This window comes from Venturia canescens, chromosome 1, assembly GCF_019457755.1.
Source record: "Venturia canescens isolate UGA chromosome 1, ASM1945775v1, whole genome shotgun sequence".
In the NCBI taxonomy this organism is placed as follows: Eukaryota; Metazoa; Arthropoda; class Insecta; order Hymenoptera; family Ichneumonidae; genus Venturia; species Venturia canescens.
In genome coordinates this window covers 33,715,528-33,736,710 of record NC_057421.1, presented here as the reverse complement: position 1 = coordinate 33,736,710, position 21,183 = coordinate 33,715,528, and the positions used below count along the sequence as shown (strand labels likewise).

Genomic DNA, 21,183 nt, shown 5'->3' with positions numbered 1-21,183 from the left:
TTAACGTAGAACTGGAGTGAGCAAGATAACCGTAAGGTTCTGATCACAAGCTGAGCCATTTATGTCTGTATTGAGTTTGTGTGGTGAGAGCGTTTACGTCTCGTGTGTGAAGGAAGGGTGTACACGCACTGACACAGGTGTACGTTTACGCCCACCCGCGTCCCTCTCTTCGTCCCTTTTCAAGGATCGAAAGAACGTAGCAAAAGGCGAAGTAACACCATCGGCATGAGGCTTAATGTTGAGGACCCTCACCTCCCTCCTTGATATTTCCCCCACCGAAACTCCTGGCTCCGGGCCCACCGAGCATCTTAGCAGAGTCTCGTTCTCGCCTTCTTTCTGACTCTTTCCTCTCCCGCTCGTGCGAATTGCCGACAAACCAACCAGCTACTCGATATATTTATATTCGTTTCTAATCCTTGTACTGTGTTGGGGAATAGGGCCTCCGACGCCTGGAGGCTCATGGCCTCGTGCGAACGCGCTGTGGCACACACCACTACGACGTCTCATATCCTCGTGATGAAGCCGCGAGGAAATCCCTTCAGCAGGGACCAACGAAAATATTGATATCATCCTGAAATAATTACCACTAGTACTTGCTACTGGCCGATGAAAATTTAAATCTACTGCGAGATTCCGTATTCGCAATCCAATCCTTTGCCTCATAGGCTCTGCTTTAGTTTAAACAAAATCTTTATTCCAATATTCGTATTTTGTCTTTTTGTATAACAAAATGTTTTCCTCCCAATCGCGAATTATTAATATTCTTTCATCAAAGCAGTCAGTTAATTCAAGTTGCTGAAAAAAGTATTATAACTGGTTTTCTTTTATTGTGGTGTTCATCGAATGAATATGTGCGGAGATAAGCAGTATTAAAGTAAAGTAGTTTCTCTGGCGATGACTTATCGCAAAGTCGGGTCTCGAACCCTGACCGCACAAGCGCCTTTGAATCCTTTCCATAGCAAAGGTGCTGGAGATCCCGACCACGGGCCAAAGGGACAGGTGGCACGCGGTCGCCAAGCTGTTTCCTTCAAGCGTTTCACAAAACAAGTTTCTAAGATATATTTCGAGAATTCTTTACGAATTTAATACTTCTCAAACCAAAATTGATGCGACAAAAAAGATAAACCTTATTCGTTCTATCGCTTTTATTTTCTCTCTCTCTCTCTTTCTCTTTTTTTTTCACATGCAAATGTCAAATTCTGACATAATGAAGTTGAGAAGATTATAATTAAAATTGTTATACTCCATTGTTCTTACAAATATTGGATTATGCGATTCTCCACTTAACACTTTTGTACCCAAAATCTGGGACTTGATGTTGTTTTAATCCGTGCGAATATTTGCAAATCCATGGATTAAAACAAGTTGGCATGTATATTCCCGCAGAGACTTTATAGTAACAATATGTGTCTGGAATACATTTTTCCACACAGTACTTTTTTTTTTATAGTATGCTATCATAACTCACATTGAACTGGAATAATTGTCGTTTTTTTTTCTAAAGAATTAAATCCACCTATTTCTGTACAGTAAATAATTTCATCATTCCGAAAATTTATAACATGCCTGAGAGAATATTTCCACCTGTTCAAACTGTGGAACCTATAACGACACTTGCATTTTGAAGTACAGGGTACAGGATGAAATCTCTATTTTCAAACTCTTAAGGAGGGTGGATCACGACGATACAATGTTGCCATGCTAAACCATGTTAAAAATATGAAGAATTTCAAAATGATAAGAATATAATAAAATTTGGCAAATGTATTCTTTAAAGATATATAAGGCAATATAAATTTTTTTAGATTTTTTTACCACATAGCTCTCGAGTTATTGAACACTAAAGTTCACGTGTATAAGCATAAAGTTTATATACAGTTATACATCTCATGCATAAGAACTTCGATTTAACGTTCAATTATTCGATAACCATGTGGTGAAAAAATTTGGAAAAAATTGTATTTGTATACTTGATGCCAAGGACTGTTATCACGAAATTTGATCAAATTCTGATTATTTTAATTTCATGATCCACCCTCCTTAAAAAGTTTTTAGTCTACCGCGTTCGTGTTTGTTGTGCGACTCTTCAACATTTTATCACGAATTTGTAATTTGCGTCCTACACGAAAAATTCTATCGAAGATACTCAATCATACGTTTTTGTGAAAACAATCTGTAGGATAACAATAATTTATCGGGACAGAAATGATACGCGAAATAAGTTACCATATATAAGCATTAACTATTGTTTTTATAAACAAAATGAATAAGCAATATAAATGAGTTTTGAATCGCTTAGCATACGTGCGATCTGGACTTTCGCGACTGTTCATTATTTTCATTATTTTCTTCTCCTTCTGGTTGCTATGGCCAGAAAACATTCCTCACAATATATTCATCCCCTCCATAATACATGTGAATCTATAAAATCAATAGGGATTTCATAGATTTAAGATGATGGATCAGTCGGTAATCACACCTCGAATTTTTGAAATTGAAACTCTTTGACATCGTTCGTCCGATTAAAATAATAAAAATGTCATCGTACGCAGCACGATCGCAAAAATCCGATGCAAAAATGCACTCACGGTTGTGATTACCGACTGATCCATCATCTTAAGAAGCCTTAAATACAAGAGAACAGTAGATACTGAGATGAAAAACCTATCGAAAAATGGGTTGTATTTTTCGGGAACTCAAATATTTATTTTATTTTTATAAAAAATAATGCATGGGAACACCTTATCAGTTTTGTTCGATTGTTATGAAAATCATGCTACATTTCGGTTAACCTTTTTGGATGAGTGTTGTTCATCACATTATAACGCTTGTCTTTCAATCGAAACACTTTCGTCTACATATTCTTAAGTTCCTATAAAGGGATGTGAAAATGCCTCTCGGGAGAAAAACTCTCGCGGTGCTCGTACCTTCACTTTTTCCCACAGTGGACTCATTACGACTTCCTGGGCGTTTCCGGGAGGGGACAAGCAAACCGCTGCACCTATAGAGAATACTTCAGCAAGTACGCCTTGCATGGGTTCTCGTACAACAATAAAGAATCTGCGCGTGAAACTTGGTCAGTCAACAAGAAAAATTAAAGCTTATAGTAAATTGTACGATGAAGCAAGCGGTTGAAATAGGCCAACGATGATACTGATTTTTTCTATTAGAGTAGAAACCCAATTATTGGAAGAATATGGGAGTTATGAAAAGTTATTTTTAATCTCCCGAATTAACCTCAGAACGAAAAGTAATTTCAGACATTCTGACATAGAGTGAATTTAAATGAGCCTTAGATAAATTAGCTCGAGATAGTTGCTATACTCTGTCGCAATGTTGTTCGATTGCTTGTGCCGACAGAAACCGGAATAATCTGTGAGAATGAACAAGAAATGAAGCATGTCCTGCTTTCTAATATACTTTTCCAGTAATAGCCACGTCGATCGTGACAATCACGTAGATATCTCAAACACGTTTCATTCGCAGATGATTGTACCAATATGATGCTGATTACAGACCGAAAAGACGAAGTTATGAAACAGAGTCCCGTTTTTCAAATTTCTGATTAGTTCGTTTGTTTGGAGGAATAACATCACGAAAATTAATAGACGATATCTAAGATAATTGTAAAAAACACGATGAAATTTTTTTATTCAGAATAGTATTAGATCATCATTGTTCGTTAGATATTTTAATTCTAATGTGATGATTGTAACAAGCAACCATAAAAGAGTGAACATGTGCACTTACAGTACTCAGTGTAGTGTAAACAAATGTAATATCTTGTTATGGTGATCCAATATTTGCTGTCGATGAGGGAGCTTTCCAAGTGTTTACCAACATCGAGATTCGTAGGAACGATGGCTCACCTTTCTTTTCATTACTCTCCTCTCTATTTTGAGATATATAGTAAAACCTGCACAAGTTCTGTACCTTTTCAGTTAACAGCTCCGCAAACATGCTTTCTGCTTCTATACTACATTTCTTCTCCGCTGCTGTAGTTTGCTCCTCGCTACCTTCGTCCTCCGACGAAGTAGACCCCACTTTTGTCTTTTTCATACTACCGTGTCGTTTGATGACAGCACCTTTTAACCACGGGAGTTATTCTCTGGTTTTTGAAACGTTGAAAATATATTCGAATTTCGATTATTGATCTAAACATCGTTTGTTTCCTTATCAAGGGATATTCTTTTCGATACTGGAGTTTTTGTTGAGACAGAAACCACTCATCTTGCACTCAAGTTATCTTTTGACGAAATGGATGTCATAGTTGAGGTGTTATCTGGAAAAGATCATTGATAAATAATTTTTTTCGGTACAGAACTCTTGAATTGGTTTCTGGAGAAACATCGAGTCATCGCATGATTTATTGCATTCTCGATTGAAAGTCCTCTGAAAGTCAGAATTTTCTACATTGAATCGTGAATCGCAGTCGATGAAAAAGTAAAAATATCCAAAAATGATTTTACCCGTATTCCACATATTTAGAGAGCTTCTTGATATACGCACGTCAAAAAAATGTTTGTTTAAATAATTAAACTCCAACTGTACGAAATAATGCATCTTCCATTTCAAGTACTAAGTTTTTGAATTTGCAATTTCAAGATGCTCGGGTATCCAACAGTTTGGTTTCTACTCGAAGGACGAAAGTGCAAAGGAGCCTTAAACTTGAGGTAATAATGAAAAAAAAAAAACAAAAAAAGAAATAAAAATGTGAGGGGGTAGAAGCAGAAGGAGCACACATATGCCCCGGAGGCCCAGGTACGACCCATGAAGAGCTCGTCTTGGACTCGAGCGATGCATGTGAGGACTGTGAGAGGGATTGAACCAAGACAGGATGAGTTTCAGAAGGGAATTATGCAGATTGCAGGCCTGGGTCTGATGGGCCCTGATGGAGCTCGGGGTACGTGATCGTACAGCGACGTGCCGAGCATATATTCGCCCGTTGCTCTAATCAGGGACCATCAACTCGTATTTCTGCCGCTGCCGCTTCTATACAGTAGTACTTGCTGAGGATTCGCTCTCAAGACTTTTCAGCAGGACAGTACATGTGCGCTCTTAGTGCGTGTGGATACGCATTCGTCGTGACAGAATATTTTAGTTTTCCATCACTAGTGATGCGATCTGACTGATTCATATTTAATGAAGAATACGAACCAACATGCAAGTACCGTTCAATGCTACAGTTAGATAGACAAAGTTTCCATAGCGAGACGTCAAAGAAGACCATTGCTTGTATCTCATGTGTGACTGTCGATAACTTTATTGGATCCAATAATTTGGGGTAACGATTCAAGAAGATAAGGAGCATAAACATCGTTTCAAGAACTTTGAAATATACTTTTGGCGACATGGTTGGCGACATGTTAAAACAGCGTCGATTGGTATATGTGCCGGTCTTTTGTTCATATTACACGCACGGCACATTGGGGCTTTTGGCCCAATTGACGGGTTCTGTTTGAACTCGTTACTTTTTCAGAAAAAATTGTTTCATCGAAACACCATGTTTGAAAGGAGCAGATTGAATTTTTCGTAAAAAATATATATAATGTGTGTAAAAGTTGAGATGAAAGCTGTGAAGGTGAGATTGTAACTCAAAACACCATCTCGCTAACACACGGCATATTTCCATCTTCTTTAGTATCATGGAACCAGACAACCGTAGCCACATATTCTCGCTCCTGTGACTTTTTCCTTCCCTTCACTATCTCCTTTTTCATTCCTCGAAGATGCTGCTTCTTCGTTTGCTCTCGTGAGTTTGCTCACACGCACGTTGATCACATCGCAAGAGCCAATCCGGTCTACCCATCTCGGTAAATACACATCGGACGATGCCGGTTCAACTGTATTAACGTACAGATTCGATACCCGCTTCCGTGTCTTGCTCTACTATTCGTTATAATAGTTTTTCTTTTCATGCTCTATTTCTCTACTTGCAACAAATGTTGTCAAGTCGGAACTACTTAATTTTCGGGCATTTTCTATAAGACTTATATGTTCAGTGGTGTCACGGCAAGTCACGGCGACTTGAGTCAAAATTCGTTTTATAAGCGAATATTTTTTAGGTATTCTTTCGAAATTCTTCATTATGTTTAAACAAATGCTAAAATATAATAAATTTTAAACGAATATATCATTTTCGCAAGCGATCTCTAAACCTTTAATCGAAATTCTATGAATGTGGCACATGATCACACAAATCTGTCAAAACAATGCGCGATCTCATAAAACCGATATTAGGGCCGATGGACAAAATAATGTACCACACCTGGTTTGTAAACTTGGAGACATGTCTTGTATGTTGTCCTTCGCACTTTTCGGTCACGTTAGTATAAGAGTAGCCATCGTGCGGAATGTGCACAATCTTCGCAAACGCTCCAGTCATTTCAAGGATAAGTAATTACATTTTTACGACGGAGGTCTTCGCCGGAGCCATGTCTCGCGTGTAAATGCCCGGGTAGAGGTTTGCGAAAGTTATGTTTCATGGCGGTGTTCGTTGGTGTTTTCACATTTGGCTCGATTATTCTCTCCAAAATATCAGATTTAAATGACTATTTTGGGTTTCAATACGTTCACTATAAGTAATGTGTAAATCAAGCGAACAGAACCCATTAATAATTGTGGAGCATCAGCTCTATGCTCTTACGGGAGTTGATATGGCTGTAAATGACCATGTATGAAAAACACACAAATTTCTCATTTGACGCTATTCGTACGAATGCCTCAGGTGAAATTCAACATGTATGCATGTTTTTACAAAAATCAACGATGCAATGTAACATACGAAGTCACCATTATATGGAGAACAGAATATATTGATCCATACAGTTACGGTATACAGTAACGCAGATGATACTGTAGGCGATAATGGTCGGTCAGGCCCTCTTGCAGAAAAAGATGCCCAGGCGAGAATCAGGATTTACGGGATGCCGTGTATAAATCATCACAGCTTGGGAACGCGCTCCTGTCCTGGAGCTCTCCACGTTGTCCGTACTCGGGTAGGTTACTTCAAAGTGCTGCACATATAATATGTGGCCAGGGGGTTATACCATTCTACCATAGGAACGCCACGTGCGACACGTTACAATTTTGTAGTCGTAGCGCTTTCTTCAAAGAAGAAAGAAAGAAAACCCGAGCATGCGAAAGTACGAGAATAAGAGAGAAGAAAGAGCTTCTCAGAACGGCGTCTTTGTGAAACGAACAAAATGAAGGGTTGTTATCGACGTGTCTCTCCAAACAGTTGTTTTATGTGAAAACCAGTAGCAACTCAAACTTGCTAGAATACTGCTCGAATAAAAGAAAGCTCACCGTCACTCTACCTTGAATTTGGCATGACCCTTTTACAACATTATGATTTCTTCCAAGTGATAAATCACTTTATGTGTCATTCCACATTTATTGATTAAACTTTCGCACGAGCTTACAGAGAGCGCTGCGTATTTCCAGTACATTTTTACAGGCCTACACTGATAGATTAATATCATGTTGACCGTTGAATGGATTTACCAAACATTCCAATCATTTAACTTTCGCAAATGGAACATACGGATAGCGGACGAATAACCAGGTTACTCGTCATTCGTGACGTCATTATGGAATGTTCCCAGTAGTATATATATGATTATCCATAGTGGGATTGATATAAAATTTAACAAGAATGTACAAAATTTATATATAGCTATGGCAGTGCAATAAGACAAGTGGCGGATAGCTTATCGACGTGTGGCTGAACCAGTGTCGAGGACTGCACGTATTTTCAGCTCGAACAAACCGCGAATTCGTTCAATAGTTTCCTCACATGCCATTAGTATTCCTGCAAAAATTGCCAATAGTTTATTTTGGTTACAATTAAATTTCACGAACGCAGAGACCCTGCGAGATTTGGTCACCACGTTCTTTGATGGTCAAGCCTCGAACAGTTAATTCTTCGAATGATACTGTTCGACTTTATACTGTTATGTAAAGCAACTTTTTTTACAATAGATCAAACAAGAAACTAAAGTTTGCAGGAAATAAAGAGAATGAAGTGGCGTGTGTGAAATTGATTCGTAAAGAGAAAAACTAAGCATAGCGCGAATATTAATTAAACTGGCTTGATAAATTTTAGAAATTACCTTATGCACAGTAGGGTGGCCGCAATTCGGGTCACTTTTATACCAAATTTGAATGCGCTAGAAGAATTTAAACAGGTGCCACCGAAGAGTTAAAGTTTTAAATACAAAACACGTGTATTTATCAAACTCGTTATTTAATTATTATCTGCCTCCTATAATAATGATGATAGAAATCTGAAATTTTGCACACTTGTTGTTCATATTAAAGGGCACGAAACGGAATTTTTTCAGATTTTTCCGAAAATTATTTCCATGATTACTACCGTTACAAAAATAACCATATTTTTTATTTTTTTAGTACCTTGATCACGGTCAATCGAAGTACTTTTAAGGTAACTCCTGTACTGCATGCTAGTCAAATGAGTAATAAATTTTGAAAATGCTTTTAGACCAAGTTTAACGTACCGATTAAATGTATTGTAAGTGGATTTGTATTACTGCATATCTTATTAGCATGTAAAAATATTAAAAACCCTAGTTTTTCAAAACAATCAACTGATAAATGCAAATTTCCACGCTGACACATTTTCACGGGTATTTTTCAAAGATTTATCTCCGTTTTTTGATCGATTTTATTACAACAAGTCTCATTTTGTTTGTCAACTGGTTCTCTATGAATCCACCATGTAGTTGTTTTTTTTTAACTTGATCGTTTCACTGTTGCAGCTAATTGTTCATTATCAAACGAAAGGCCATTCCAAAACAAAGATTTTTACTCCCCGATGCATTAGTTTTGATTGATTTTCCACAAAGTTATATACATTCTAATAAAAAAAATGCAATATTTTTACAAAATTCGTAGCTGACAGAATTGTTGAGATAAAAATTCGAAATAAATCAAGTGAGTTCGTGTGAGGAAGTTCTTCTTGAGAAAAGAAAATTAACCAAATAAAAAATGCGAATTTGAAAAGTGTCCGACTTGGCGTGGAACGCCCCATATCTATTAACAATAAGTTTAATCGGTACGTTGAACTTGGTCTAAAAGCGTTTTGAAAATTTAGCACTCATTTTACGAGCATGCAGTACAGGAGTTACCTTAAACATTACTTTGATGCATTTAAACGAAGTTTGAGCCGTAATTAACAGTGTACACTTAACAATAACTCATACAAATTGAGATTTCATCGGCGAAGCGGTCGAAGCAAAGTCCTCTTGTTCGCATCTGGATACATTTTATGGTAATCTCCGACGATTTGCAATAGGAATTGTTTTTGTTCATTATCGTTAGTGAGTCTGCTTTTGTACTCTGTAATGAGTTTGATTCCTCTTTCAGCAACGTCGTCGACAGCAGTAATATTTTTCACGATTTGGGTACCACATTGATAGCTCGTACTCAAACACCATTGGGAGACATCACGATTGAGGAAGCTGGTGTTAATATGGAACCGTTCGAAGAAAGCTATTGATTCGGGGGTTATAAAAAAATTAATGTCCTTATGATGCAAAGACGTAACATCAGATTGAAAAGAAGGATTTCTTCAAATTCGTGGAAAGCTGTCCGAAAAAAATAAAAATTTACTTCCTTCTTGTATACTACATGCTCTCGTGGCCTTATTCTTGAATGACAATTAAAGTCATAACTATAATTACAAACGAACGAAGAAAACGAATAAATTTTATTCATTCCTGCTTTAGAGAATGGACAAGGATCAACACAAGTAAGTGCCATCACTATGCACAAATTATAGAAAAAAATCATAATAATCGCACAACATGATCCATAAAATGATACTTCATGTCCACTACATTTATATCATGTTAAGCTTACTTCAACATTTTTAAAAAAGTAAAAAAATAATTCTACTCATTGATTTAAAAAAAAAAATTGTTTTCCATGTAACTTCGCAGGTTCTTCAAATAAAAGACTCACTAAGGATGAGAAATGAAATTTAATCATGGAGCAAGTCGTTAGAAATTTTTAAAAAACGTATCCAAACGTTGGCAGAGGCACTTTGTTTGGAGCGCTTCATCGATGAATTCTTACACAATGTCAGGTTTTAATGAGTTATTGTTAAGTGTACACTGTTGGTAACGGCTCAAACTTTGTCTAAATGCTTCAAAGTGACGTTTAAAAGTACTTCGATTGACCGTGATCAAAGTACTAAAAAAATAAAAAATATGGTTATTTTTGTAACGGTAATAATCATGGAAATAATTTTCGGAAAAATCTGAAAAAATTCCGTTTCGTGCCCTTTAATATGAACAACAAGTGTGCCAAATTTCAGATTTTTATCATCATTATTATGGGTGGCAGGAAAAAAATAAATAACGAGTCTGATAAATACACGTGTTTTGTATTTAAAACTTCAACTTTTCGGTGGCACCTGTTTAAATTCTCCTAACGCATTCAAATTTGATGCACATTTTTTTTTATGTTGATGATGTTTCTGCGAAGGAATTTGCAAAAAAAAGTGATCTGAATTTCGGCCACCCTAATGCACAGTAAATTAATACTGATCGTTTTTTTTTTTATCATTGAGGACAATCTGAAAAGGACGAGTTGAAGGACATTCCAAAGCAAGCAGAATAACTTCTGAGTCATAATTCTATTTGAACTATCTAACATGAGACCTGAGTCACTCGTAATGTCAGAGAGAGCCAATCGGAAGCACAGGAAGACGGTGATATAACTACCAATTTTATGCATTACTCGTAAACTCATATGAGAAGACTGCAAACGCGTGTGAAGCACCCGTTCTCGTTTTGCGTACCGCTATTTTGAGTGATAATAAAATAAACCTCAACGTTATGACAACTATTAGCTATGATGAATTTGAAAAAAAATTATCCTAAAAAGATTTTAATTTATCATCTACCCACTCGAGTTTCACACATAGAGAATAATGCTCGTCCACGATGTGCCGTTCTTTTTCGTTACAATGGTCAAAATCAAATTCAATTCGTTACCGATATTTTGAAGAACCTATCGTCATACTGACACAGATAGAAAAACAATTTATAAAAACTTTTAAAATTGGTTTCAACGATGAATGAATAATTACGTCAGTTTGGAGGATATTGAAAGTTCACACAAAAGTGAACCTATGGGACTTTTGATAATGTACATGTCACTCGTAGCCACGTATTGGTGAACTACTTTCTTTGATTTTTTTTCAACTAAATATTTTTCTGTTGCAGAATTTTCTTAAAATTCGATTTTTAATATGCAAAATGACTCACTATTTGATTATTGCTGCTTTTGATATTTTTTTTTCATTTTATCTGGAAAATCTGGAGTCGACTTTTGATTACCCGAGACTACTATTTGGCGCTATAAACGAACACGTGCGAACTTTTTTTTTACAGTATTTGTGCTGTATTTTAAATTTGGGTAGCGGACAAATTAGAATCACAGGGATCGTATACTTCATACGTTTCGGTGTCCTTAAAAATCATAGATGCATGAATGAATCTATAACACTATGGAAAAGAAAATCAAGAAAATTGAAAAACATGACAACGCTTCCATTGTATGAGAGCATAAATTAAGTGAAGGTAGGAAAAAATATAAATGCTCAAATTTTTTGAAGCATCTATATTTTAACGAAGTTTCGAGCAAGTTTAATAGCGTGACCACTGTCTATTTATAAAAACCGTGATCACCTGTTGAGAAAAATAAATCATGATTTAAATATTTATTATGAGTGTTCCATTCTAAAAATGGTAATGATTCATGGCGTCTAACCATGAACACCATTTTCCGATTGTTCCGTGCGATATCGACATTCGTCTGAATAGTACTTTTACTTTTTTCCATTTTCTCGATTTATCTTTGTCAAAGATGGATCGAAATTTGAATCAGAAGTCAAGTCTTTTTGATCAAATAATTCTTTCGAATGTCAATTACCTTTCAAGAAACTGCGTACGAAAATGAATGCCAGTGTTTTCAATTGGATTATCAATAGCGTCACAACTATGTTGAAAAGTTATAACTTTGTATAGACGATTTACCGTTGAAGTCTCATTCTTATGGGAAACAGTACTAATTTTTCAGCTATATCAATGGGGCGAAGTGCTCATCAGTTTACAATCATCTTGAAATCTTTGATGTATCAAAAAAAAAAGAAACGAAAATCATCAATTTCATTGAACAACTGACTAAAAAATTAATCAAAATCTTAGGTTCATCACAATAAAATCATGGTTACTTATAGTGGATTGAAATTCTTACAGTATGCGGTTGAAAGTACATCGCCAGTGTCATTAACAATACAAAAAATAAACGAAAAATATACCTAATATTTTTATAAACGAATACAATGAATAAACCAAAATATACAAGCAAACATGACGTCTGCTTGTGGGTTTAGTTTTTTCGATTCTCCGCACCGATAAAAGTTATCCAAGCTTTAGTAAAGTGCTTTTGAAAATTACATCGCTTTATAGTTTCTGTAGTTTTGAACGAAGGTAGGATTGAAAAGTCAACCGATCGGTATAAGAATTACGAGACTGCGCCTTCCAGGTATAGTGGCTTGATCTATAATTTGGACAAAAAAATAATGAGGGAAAGAATAAAGCTTGCCGCGTGCGTCATTATTTCCAGGTAAAGCCGGAGGGACCTATTTTTCGTTGTTCGAGTTCCTTTCCAAATTGTTCTCCCATTACAATTTCATAGCGGATATCACATAGTTTGAACTTTTTACGTACGCTGTCTCACTTTTGAAGTTTCTGATAGCATGCTTTCAGAACTTTTTACTCGTCTATAGTTTGCGTCTGTAATTATAATTTTTATCGAAGTCCCACAAGTCGATGAATTATCGATGACTCGTATATAGTTTTTAAGAATTGAAGAATTTTTTATTCAGCTATCTTCGAAAGCCTCTGATGCTACACGGTGAAATTAATAAGCCAACTTCAACTCTATAGTCAAAATTTAATTAGTTAAGAGAATCATATACCTGATAACCTGAACGGACCATACGTAGCATTTACGCAGAACCTTTCGATCTTGTACGAAAAGTATCTAAGTAAAATGGGGCGAAAAAAGAAAACAAATGATGGACGAGGAGCTAAAATGAGCGATGAGAAACGGTAGAATATTTAGTAGCTTCGGGGCATGTTGTTCCGTCTTCAGGCTTGTTATATTGCACAACCCCCCATTTCTGATGTTTCAACGGAGCTGGCTGGGCCACAAAGTGAGAATTATACATTTCACAGCGAACGGAGATCCCAACAATCCCGCAGTGTAGAATTCCTTTAAGAAATTAGCTGTGTAATCTCATCCACACTACATTTTTGTTTTCATGTGGTAGAAACGGCAATGAATTTCAAAAAAATTGTAATCAATGATTATTAACAGCCGGAATCCATAAATGGTTCATGGAACTTTGGAAGAAATAAGTTACACCAACAGCAAGGTGAAGGATTCCAATTTTCATGGTAATGCCTGCATGTTAATGAGCCTTTCCGTAGCAAATTTGTGGCTGCAAAATTCTTAGACCGTATGAAATGTTAATAAACCTACATCGGCTGCTTCAAGCATAATGTTGATGGTTGACTAACTGCCGATACGTACGATGGTCTCAGGAAAAGTTGAAGCACATGGTCTATTATGATCTGCCGGAAGCTGCATGATCTGAGACGATCGAGCCCCGTCGATATAGTAGAAACCGGAAAAAAGAATACGCTCAACCGCTAGATGGATCCGATACTGATGTACCTACCCGAGGTTGCCCGAGTATAAGGAGACCTACCTAAGGGATATTTGGAGAAAAAAAAATTATTCATCTTAATCAAAAACAAAATTGAACGTTTTCCAAAACCTTGCCAGTATTTTACTATGATGGGGTAGTAAGGCCTACGGCTTTAACATATTTAAATAAATAATCATACTATACGTGATATACAGAGTGAGGTAATAACTATTGATTATGGAAATATTTTTTAACATGCCAGACTTAGGCAAAAACTATTTCTACAAAAGTTGCATGGTTTACAGGGATTATCAAGTAGTGACTTCGAGGTTCATCTATATAGGAGGTGCTTCGGGCATTTCGAGGTCACCTCTCCACTTGCAAAAATGGATTTTTTTGTTATTCTATTTTTTTTCTTCTCAATTTTATCGAAGAACTGCGTATAAGTTCACCCACCGAATTTCGTCATGATCGATCAAAATTTAGCATAAAAAACTGATAAAATTAAAATTTCAATGATTTGAGGCTTAAGGTAACTCCTGTATTGCATGCTAGTCAAATGAGAGCTAAATTTTCAAAAAGCTTTTAGACCAAGTTTAACGTACCGATTAAATGTATTGTTAGTGAATTTGTATTGCTGCATATCTTATTAACATGTAAAAATATTAAAAACGCTAGTTTTGCAAAACCATCAACTGATAAATGCAAATTTCCACGCTGACATATTTTCACTGGTATTTTTCAAAGAATTATCTGCGTTTTTTGATCGATTTTATTGCAACAAGTCTCATTTTGTTCGTCAACTGGTTCTCTATGAATCTACCATGTAGTTGTTTTTTTTTAACTTGATCGTTTCACTGTTGCAACTAATTGTTCATTAAGTGAAAAAACTTTTTCATTCATAATTTCTGAAGGAATGAATTTAAAGGAAAATCTACGTGGTGAATTCGTAGAGGATCAGTTGAGGAACAAAATGAGACTTGGTGCTACAAAATCAGTTAAAAAATACAGATGATTCTTTGAAAAATACCTGTGAAAATGTGCCATCATGGAAATTTGCATCTATCAGTTGATAATTTTTCAAAACTATCATTTTAAATATTTTTTCACGTTAATGAGATATGTTTGAATACATATCTACTAACAATAAGTTTAATCCGTACGTTGAACTTGGTCTAAAAGCGTTTTGAAAATTTAGCCCTCATTTGACTACCATGCAGTACAGGAGTTACCTTAAATCGATTGGAAAAACGGTGCAACCTCTTACTCTTATAATAGATGTTCAAACTAACGGCTACCATTTTCAACACATGCTTGTAATCTGATTCGCATAGATTGTATGATCCTATTAATAACGTCAGTCTGTATTAACAGAAATGTTATTTAATGGAAAGGTATGTGGAAACAATTGATATTTTTCTTTCCTTGGCATCCAGCAGAAAAAGTTGTACGAAGGCGAAAGAAAATTAAGTTTCACCGGCAGCATCTCTAAAAAATTTGTCAGGTTATTCAAATTTTTAGAAAATCATGTTTTCATGATATGTTAACATATCAATCTGTAAAACAAAGTGAATTATTTTGTATCTCGAGAGATTTACGAAAAATAAAAAAAAAAAACATTATAAAAACCATTGGGACGACCTCTAGATGTTTTTTTTCCGAACGTCAAATTATGCCAAAGATACAGCCATTTGAATGGAAAAATGTTCAAAAATGGTATTCGATGAGAAATAACGTCAGAAGTTTTTTTGAAAATTTCAATACTAGGCAAATATTTTTATTAAAGTAACGCGATTTTTCAAAATTGTTTGTGCAATTTTTTTTTAACTGGCTGAAGTGACATGGAATGCCCCATAATTAGGTATCTAATTGTAAGACATATGACGGAATAAATAGTAAAAACTATTGGGTGATTCCATGTCAAATCGGCCAATGGTTGGAATCGATCCATTCCGAATTGGATGATTTTTTGCGAGAAGTTTCCTTTTATTTTAAAACAAATTACTGCAACAGAGAAAAAATTAGAATTTTTTTTTTTTCAAAGATTATGCAAAATTCCAAACCTTACGACTTTCTCAAGATTGTTTTTTAAATATTTCAAAAACTATTTTAGTAATAACAATGAGTCTGGGTCTGTTTCAAAGGGTGTATTTGAGACTATGAAAAAATATATGATTTGGAAAAAATTTTCAAAAAATGATAAATTGGAAAAATTTTGAAAGTGGAAAAATCGTAACAATGAATGTTCCATTTTTTATTTTTTGCTAATTTTTTATTTGATTTATTAACTTTTATTGATTTGAAAATATCCTGAAATTTTCAAATTATGAAATATGCACTTAAAGAAAAGAACACTTTTTTAAAATTTCAGGATATTTTGAAACCAATAAAGGGAAGTAAAAAAAATTAGCAAAAAACTTAATGCGGAACTTTGATTTTTACAATTTCCAACTTTCAAAATTTTGCCAATTTATCATTTTTTGAAAGTTTTTGGCAAAATGTATTTTTTTTTCATAGCCCCAAATAACCCCTTTGAAATAGATCCAAACCTATTTTTGTCACTCAATTCGGAAGGAGTCGGTTCTAACCATTGGTTTATTTGATATAGGATTACCCTACTGTATTCATATCGATTTATATTCATTTTCCGTGCGTTTCGTTCCAAAACTCGAAAATTTATACGGAGATAGAGGCAAAACAAAAACCCTAGAGGTGTTCTGACATCAACAAAAAATTTGATATAATTTTAAATATTGATGTGTTCACTTTGTGCCCTACAAGTCGATTTTATTTTGAGAAAGCTCAGATGAAACAAGTTCTGGGGCAAATTAAATTGAGACACGATTTTTTTTTCTATGAAATTCATAAAATGTCAAACTCCGTTCGTGTTTGTTTTGCTCCATGTTCCCCTATTTTGAGGTAATACATGCAGAATTCCATGTTTTGCTTGTGCCACGTGAATATGGAGTATTTCATATCAACCGAACTACAGTGAACTTGATTGCCTTCGATTCCCATTCAAACTTCTTCTTGTACTTCTATTTTATGAAACAGTATATGACGTATCTAGGGAGGGAAAGTAGACTACTTCAAACCGCGGATAGAATTGTCACCCGAGCCCAAGGCGGTTGAGGCCGTAGTCTAATTTCACTCCCGTAGAGTGTATACTATTTTTCACCAACATGCCCACCGAAAATTCAACCTTCCGATTTCGAAAAGTTGAACTTTCGGCACCGGTGCATAATATACTATTTTATTACTCATGCGGGAAAAGCGGTATCTTTACGCTTGCTGTTACGGTCAAAAATCAGCGATTTTCCCATTTTACAATTGCGATGTAGGTTTTTCATCCTATAAACAGCTTTTTAGGTGCGACAAGTTCACTTGCCGCACGCAAATTTAGATAAAATAAAAAACAACAAAAAAAACGCGCAATTAAATATAAAGCAAACAAAAACACAATCAAAATATTAAAACTGTATTGAGGTTGACGTGTCAGAAATTTTAATTTAATATATAAAATTATAATTTACGCTACAAAAGTTTCAAAATGAATATGGAGTCGGAAATAATACCAGAAACTGAAGAAAGCTCTAGCGACGAATACATACCGCCTGAAATCCTTACAGTTTTTTTAAATGACACTAAAAAAAATTAATTTATTGATGTTGCTGTTGTTGTTCTTGTTCTTTATATTCTTATCAAATAAAATTATTCTCATTGTTACTTGATTAATACTTCTTAATTTTTCAGTTATTATTTGGAGTCTTTTGTTATATTGAGAAGTGAAGTTAATGGTCAAGAGCAAGGTATTGATATCATTACGTCTCTTAGATTGATTATCGGATCACGATGTTCATGTCGTGATTTTAAGGTCAAAATCAATTCTCAGACCGAATTTGGGAGAATCTTCTCTGTCATCAGTTTGGATCATAAATGATTGCGAGTGAAATGAAGATTTTGTCATATTTCGTGATAGTATTGTCTAACGTTGACAGAATATAGTGAATTCCTAAATGCCCAAGATAGATGGAGAAAGAACGAGTCTTTCTCTGGACTGTTCACTGAACAGATATTACTTATAGCCTTGAATACGTGTGTGTTGTTACCACTTAGAGTTGTTACTGTTGGTAGCATATGAGACCGACGCGCGAATGGTGGACGCGTGAATTATCGTTGGGGTGAATGCAGAGACAAGGGGAGAGAGTGCAATGCTAGAAGCAGCGCGAAACGCCATACAAGAGCTGGTATAATAAAGCTAGGAGAGACAAAAAAGGACCCAAAGGCCTGGAGTCGATAGGAATTGCTTCGGAAGTGGTATATCATCAGAGGCTTTACTGTGCAGGCCCTTTCGATTATTAAACTAGATAAAAGAACAGCAATGAATGTGCCAAGAAAATTGAGAGGACCAACCATAATTAGGTTTGAAATATAGAAAATTACCATTCAGTATTCATTGATGATTTTAGATCTGTAAAATGTGGAGTCATATTTATTTTTTGTTTGAAATAATTCACGATCGATTGAAGAAAGTATATTTTCCAAGACAACTCCGAATCATGAGATTTCAATCTGAAGGAAGAAACTGCCAATGTAGCCGTTATTAGACAGTATACCAAAGGTATGTTCCAATAGAACGGTATAAAAATTCACAGATTAATCAGTGGACGCAAAATTCAATAGTATATATTTGCATTGAACAAAGTTTTCGAAAGTTTCATCTTAATCCGATAAGTGATCCGCAGTTTCGGATTTGTCGAAAATGGTCATTGCGTGTTTTAGGATAAATTAGACTTGTGCTTTAACTACGAGAAATTCAATTTTCAGATAATCCCATACAAAAACCTAGTAAATGGAACCGCAAGTGAAATATTGGCGGCGAGAATCGGTTTACAACCCCTTTCGCGCTTTGCGAATAAAGCTTCCAAAATAGATACTACAGTTATCTACAATGAGAGCAGCAGAAGGCGAAGATATCTTGGTATTATTTGCGCTATATATACAACTAGAGATTAAGTGAGCTACGGCTCTAGACGCATTACTATTAATTAACGCAAGCGATAGCCATGGCTAAGAAAGAGGTCGTCGTCATCGTCGTCGTCGTTGTCGTCGTCATCGTTGTTCGAGACGACGTTACCATTGCTCGGTTAGGTGTGTGCATATCGTTATACGAAGCAAGTTCTCACGTTTCATGTACGCGTAACATGCATCGCAAGCTTATAATGCGTCGAAGCCGCAGTGAATGGAGGGGATGTATGATGGTGAAGAGCTCCACCATACAAAGGGCACAAGCCAAAGCAAGAGGATGAGTGGGAGACAGAGTTTGTAGATGGCTCACGAGGGAACAAGGGCTTAACGGAGGTTGGATTAATCCTTTGTAACGGGCGAGAGGCCTTACTCCATATATGCGTTCATTGCTACGTAACGTTACCTTCTCCCGTATCCACCCTATACATTTGTAATGTTGGGTCCACCTATCCCTAGATGAGAAGAGGTGTATGCTAATTTCCTTAATGCCAAGAGCACCGTTCGTAAAGTCGTTAGCATGCCCCCTCTCTCGCCCTTCCTCATTGAACGTGCTTGCTAGCCGAAGTGAATCATGGCTCTGGTTTTCGAGTTCTAGTGTGAGGGAGAACAAGGGCTCTTCATCATTGGATCGTGCTTGATCTGATCGTGACATTCTTGCGAGTGTCTTTCAAGTACGTGATCAACTATCGGAGACCATCACAAACCCAATTGCGTTGGTCAATATTTGATGATATACGTTTGGAACACTAAGTTCGCGGCAATGATTCAAGATATTTTTTACACCACATCGTTTGCAAATGGTATTTTATTTTGCTGCATGTATGTGACGGGTCTCACTGAAGTCATCATTCCTACTTATACGATCCATATATTTGCTGTTTGAATCGGAATAAAAAGCGTAATGAGAAAAAATGATTTCCCCCGTGTGAGTGCAAATAGACTTTGCTAAGAAAAGAAAAAAGAACCTCGAAGATGTCGGAGCATCTGTTACCAGAAGGTGGCGAACACCGGCGGCGACAGACCCGCTGAAAATTATTAATTCTGTCAGAAGTACTAAATCACATCTTACCTCTCCTTGGAAAGAGGACGCAGCAGGAGAGAAAGGAGAGAGAGAGACAGAGACAGAGACAGAGAGAAAAAGGGGAGGAAAACGAAGAAATAAGAGAAGACGACATTGAACTGTAGCGAATACGCTCAAAAAAGGAAAGAAGAATTACCGACGAAGGCCCTTCCTTCCTCTGACCTTGATTTAGCATCTTTACTTTTAAACTTTTCTTTTCCGTCTCATGTATTTCTTCGTACACAGTAGATTTATGTCTTGCATGAAAATTTTAATTTTTCACGTTTTTGACTCATACCGAGATTCAATCATCAATGCTGTGCCGTCCTATAAATTTCGGTTCCCAATCACGTGAGGTTTTTTATTGAGCTTTTAATAATATCGTCAAGTTCATTTTTGAATTTGTCGTTTTACTATTTTAATCTCAATTGACTATGTCATTCATCAAAAAGATTTTACCCCTGAATAACGCCATCAGGATCTGTAAAAATGATATCTTCTGGAACTTTTTCAAGGATTATTTACAGATAATACTGCAAGTCGAAGCTTTAGGTTCAGGTGTAAGTACAAAAATCTGAAACACAGAATAAATGGTGTAAAAAAAAACTAGAGACAAGTACGTTTATGTTCTATGAGTAGTCACCGATAAAATCATGGAAATCAATGGTTGTAAGAGTTTCAATTCAGAAAACGAAACGTTGTCAAATAAATGCAGAAATTGCCAAGCACATCGGATTACAAAAAAAAATTACAAAAGAAGAAAAATTGGACGCAAAAAATTACGAAAAAATACAAATAAAAAACATTACAAAAATAAATTAAAACCAAAAAAATTAAGATCACAATTTTTTTTTTTTAATTTATAAACCACAAATTGAAACAAAAGTAAATTTAACCGCTGTACTTGGCATTTTTTTCGAGTAAATATTATCTGATTTACCTGCACCGTACATTCACGAATTCGAAAGTCGAGTAAAACGCCAAACATTTGTTTCTTGAATTGAAAGTCTTACAACCATTGATTTCTATGCTTTTACCGGTGATTGCGCAAAGGGCATAAATGTACTTGTCTTTAGTTTTTCATAGCATTCATGCTGTGTTTCAGGTTCATTTGACGATTTGTTGTGTACTCTGAATCTGAAATTTTATGGGATTTATCGAAAAATTGAAACGATGATGATGAAATTGAAACATTTGATCACAAAATAAAGCAGTCTACACATTCATCTACACCCATCTCTCTTTTTAACACGTTAAAGCCGAATCTAGAGTCAGATTGACTAATGTTCCTTTGAAACTTCGAATGGATTCTAAAATACCGTGAAAATAGGTAAGCGTAGATCACGAA

The 21,183-nt window shown here is 35.7% G+C and overlaps 1 protein-coding gene across 3 annotated transcripts in view; it reads right to left on the bottom strand.

The window, feature by feature from the left end:
* Positions 1-21,183, bottom strand: part of LOC122410660 (protein espinas-like) — a 290,979-nt gene that overhangs the window by 45,166 nt on the left and 224,630 nt on the right. The gene's annotated exons all lie outside the window — the stretch shown is intronic.